We start from the raw sequence: 5,067 nt of genomic DNA, 5'->3' as shown, positions 1-5,067 counted from the left end.
AAATTTCGTTTCCACATCTTTGATTTCGCAAAATTTCCAGGTGAAACCCCCAAATACTCAGCGACATCGAAAATTGCTTAAAATAGCGTTTTTGGAGTCTTAATCTTTGAAAATTACTGGCACAACTAATATTACAAAATATAGTCTTACACCGCGACTTTAAGATTTGAATTTCAAAAAATATTGTACCTATACTACTTTTTTCCAATATTATACACAATTTAGTTTTTTAAACCATACTTACAAAAAAAAAAAAAAGTGGAATAGCTCCTGAATATAAATTATTGCTTAAGTTTTCAGGACAAAAAATTTTGAACATTTTTCCTGGGCCGAGCATTAGAACTTTCTTTCCGTAAAATTTTCAAAGATTGTCTACAATAATTTTTTAAATTTTAATTTCGAAAATTTGCCGATAGAGAAGGAATTGATTTCGATTTATTAAAAAGAAATCGATCGGGACAGTCCCTGAGTTCCATCACTTACCCTAACGTCAATAAATATGGCCTACAATCGCGTTCTTAGGGCTTCAATCTCTAGAAATTTCTGCTGAGATCGCTCTACTCCCCCCCCCCCCAACAATATCCGCAAAGAAAGTCTAAAATTGCATTTTTAAGACTACAAATTTTAAATTTTTTTTCCGGGGGAGAACACCCGAACCCATACTCCCCTCTCCAGTCAGATAAAAAAGATTTTCAGACAAGATTTTTTACAATGTGTCTTCTCCCCCTCCAAAAAATATATATATATATATATATATTTCTGATTGTGCCACTGTACAAAGGTGTTTCTTAAACACATACTGCTGAAGCAAAATAGTTTATAAAAAAAAATTTGCTCTTTTTTTTTCAATAAAATGCTATTTATTGATTTTAATAAATGCTAGCTGATTATTTAAATCAATATTTGGTTTTTATTTTTAGCAATTAATTGATCAGTTATTCAGCTTAAAATAAAATGTGAAATATTTTTATAATTTATGTTTCTGAATATTAATTAAATATTTAATTTAATAATGAATGTGATTATATATATATATATATATATATATATATATATATATATATATGTGTGTGTGTGTGTGTGTGTGTGTGTGTGTGTGTGTGTGTGTATGTGTGTAAAGTGTCTGTGAGTGTAGTGTATGTATTAAAAGAACAACTTCTCCCTCATATTTGGGATACAAACGTCCTTGTCTGATTTAAAAAAGTAATTTTAACTCTCTAAAAAGCATATTAAATAAATTAAAACTCTATCAGCTCCTATAAATTTGAACAAGATAATTATTTAGAAAATACTTTCAAAACAAGTTTAAAGCTATTTTACATTCAATGTATGGCTCGTTCATTAAAGAATAACTATCTTTTTTCTTTTGTGATGCTTTCATTTCATGCGGGCTTCCCTTAGGATGCTTACCCTTTAAATAATTAAAAGTAATGTGTCTGAAAGCATTTGCACAGTTCAAAGAATATTTTTTTTTAAAACATAGTTAGTGACTAAGTGTAAGAGAAGAAATGTGTGATTTTCCTAGTTTGTTTCAGTGTCATTAAGAGCAAATCGTCACTGATATCTCGGCAGAAAGAAAGTGAAGTGCAAAACTCCAGGATTAAAACTGTCTGAACTAAGACATAGAGCATCTTTAAATTGTTTCACGATTAAACGTATAGTAAACAATTTTCTAGTCATTTAAGTATTGAACTCCTCTTAATTAATTTCCTAACCTATTTGTTAATGTATATTGTTAAACACCATATAAGGATAATTAAAAATGCAAACTTGCATATAAACGTATAAAAAGTGTGGATTTGCATAAAAGAGACGGTGTTTGCTTCATTGTTCGTCTGTACGCGATGCTCCAAACAATTCTAAGCATCTATAGCCTTAAAATTTGGTACAAGTAAGATCTGAAAAAAATATAAGCGCAATATTAGTATTATTTTAAAATTTCGAGTTAGGTTTTTCTTGAAAATTATTTTTCAAGCTATTTTTCAAGTACTAAAACTGATTTCGTATCTGCACAAACTCTGGTGCGGAAAATATCTTTGCGGTCTATAGTCATGGAACCGGTTTATTGACGGCAACCTTCCCCTATATAATTCATCTATCATGGGTTGAGAAATTTCCTGCTAACCCTAATATTATTTTAAATGACTTAATATTTTTTATCATTTGAAAGTTTTTTTTGACAAATTTTAAGCATAACTTACAAAAAGGTAATTTTTCACAAAAAAATCTCATTTTATGTAGCTGTCGGAGGCAAAAGATATTTGATGTCGTGAGAAACAAAGGAATACAAGTGCCAAAATTTTAAACTTGGAGAGCACAATTGGCAAGATAATCGCTAAGTTATTCGATAGAACTAAGAACATTGTTAGGGGTTGCTCTATAGCATGAAATAGAAAAGCATTTTAATGAAAGAGTTCCTAGGATCTGAACTTTAAACTTGTTTTACTGAAAACTATTAAACGTTCATCAACCTCCCCTGACTTCTCACTGCCTCTTATCAATTCATGCTAAATGTAAGTTTTTTTTTTTTTTTTTCAGTTTTAAGAATGCATAATCAAATTTAGTCCCATAAAACTCCATTTTCTCTTTAACTCGTTATGTATGGATAACATGACTTTCCTGAGCATTATTAAAAATGTAGGGTGTCTTCCTACAATCTTAAGTCCCATGCATTGCGCCACTACAAGGCGCTGACGCTTTACGGGCCTTGACAGATTATGACTTATCTGTGTTAAACCGATGCAACTATGATCTGCACTGGAAATTCTGGAAAATTCGAGACCTCATATGCTTCCCATTTTGACCGCAAGAGGCGCTGAACCCAACACTGTGCCTCCACTAATCTATGTCAACGTTTCAAAGTTTGTTTATTTTTGAATGGACGTCGCCCATTTTATCGCACGGGGCGCTGAACCCAATCCTGTGCATCCACCAATCAATGGCAACGTAATGGAAAACATTGATTGCATGTAGCACCGTCTTCGTTGCCATGAGTTTAAGCGATTATCACGACCTATAAGAATTAAGCGAGGCCATGTCCCATGCTAAAAGTCATAGAAAGTATTTTTTGTAACACGTGATCAACAAGCTTTTTTAATGATGTATTAATTTGTATCAGTCAAGCATGAGGATTTATGGATTTAAAAATGATATCAGTAGTTTCAATTTCAATGCATTTATTAGAAAATCAAAAATTGACTTTAATTTGAATCTTTTTTGCATTTTTAATACTATTTCAGCCAGTTTGGATCGTGAAATAATATTTATTTCATTTGTGCTAAGCAACAAAGTTTATGAGTCACAAGTCAAACAAGAACCTTGCAAAATAGTCACGTAGTTTAGCTTTTGAAAGGAAATCCAATCTAATATTGTCTGCTCAATTAGACCCAACAGACCATTTATTAGCTCAAATTCATTAAAAATGGATGAATGTTGTTTTAGTATATGGACACCGATCGTGCCAAACGAGGTAGAACAATAGCTTTATGAACTTGCATTTAAGCAATTGGGCATCTCCTGGGACACCTGAGCCAACAGAACATTAGCGAATTGAAACAATTTGTTCCCTTTTCATTCTTAAAAGAGCCGCTTCATAAATTTTTCAAAGAGGATTTAGCTGTCTGTTTTTGCAATATAACGTAGTTCCAATGAATTTTTTTGGCTATGAATTGAGAAAAAAAGAAAAGTTTTTTCTTTTAAACAGGTTTTTTTTCTCAATCCGCCTCATTTTCCCCTCAGTATACATGAATAATAATATGCATATATCATTATGAAAATTTTATTTTGTATTTCTTACTTGAGTTAATAATTTGAGCTATATAAAGGAGAAATTATCACTTAATTTGAGAGAAATGATCTTCGTATTTATCATTCGTTTTGCATCTTAGAAGAGTGCGTAAAAATAATATATTTTTAAAATTCTTTTTAATCTAGATGGCAATGATCTGATTATCTAGTGTTTTAACGGACGCTTGAAATGAATTTTGCAGTTCCTGAACTTACAAAAACATATTTTATTTGATTATAGAAAACAGTGAAAACGTCAAGTTTCCAAACTAGTTGTTCGTCATAAAATCTGTTAATCATTATAAAAAAAATAGATTTTTAGAATGATTGTTTGTTTAAAAATGTCACTGATACGCCTGACGCCACGCGGCTTTGATTATTGCACTTAGAAAAGCTAGAGATTGAAAAATAAACAAAAAAAAAAAAAAAAAAAAAAAAGAAAAAGAAAAAAAAATGCTTAAACATTAAAAAGAAAGAAAAAGTTTCAAGTGAATTATTCAAAATATTTGCTAACTTTGAATAGTCCATGATCAACATATGTGCAATTGCTTTTTTCCCGCCTTTAAATGATGTGTCACTTTAATAAACAAGCATCTATATATGAAGAGCAAACATTCAAACAGTGTTTTCTCCAAAAATGAAAAAAATGAGTTAGTGATTTTTCTTTGAACTCAACATTAAATGGTACAAAAATATGCTATTGTTTTCAACCAAAACATATTTTTTCCCATTATAAACCTATTTATAAAATTCAGGTTTCATTCAAAAAGTGTTTCCACCAGAGCCAGTTTCCAGTCAAACAGTGATTCCTCCAGTCAACCAATCAGAGCTGTTCTTGCTGATCACGTGACCCAGCTATTTCCCAATGTGTCTAGTGTTTCAGAGGTTATGTTATTGTTTGCTTGGTGCTATGTTGGTTTGTTTGTTTATTTTAGAGTGGTGTGCTTTTACCTAAATTTTTATTATTAATTTAGGGATGGAAGAAATAATAGATGCACATTGTGAAAAGTGTTGTCTTACAATCTCTTCCTCTTAACCATGGAATATCAGTTGAAAAGAAAAGAGACGTAGACAAACTTTTAAACTTAATGTATGGCGAAGAGTGACAAAATCAACCTGATTTTAATTGGTACAAAGACATTATTTATAATTTATCTGCACGCAATGATGAAACGGAGGTAGTAGTGTGCGATTGTTTGGATGAGGATTATGCAGGACAATTTTTTTTTCACATATAAATTTCTAGCTTTATTTTATAACAATCAGTTTTATTATGTCATT

This window comes from Uloborus diversus, chromosome 1, assembly GCF_026930045.1.
Source record: "Uloborus diversus isolate 005 chromosome 1, Udiv.v.3.1, whole genome shotgun sequence".
Classification (NCBI taxonomy): Eukaryota; Metazoa; Arthropoda; class Arachnida; order Araneae; family Uloboridae; genus Uloborus; species Uloborus diversus.
The sequence above is the reverse complement of the archived record's forward strand: the minus strand, read 5'-3'. Positions refer to the sequence as shown.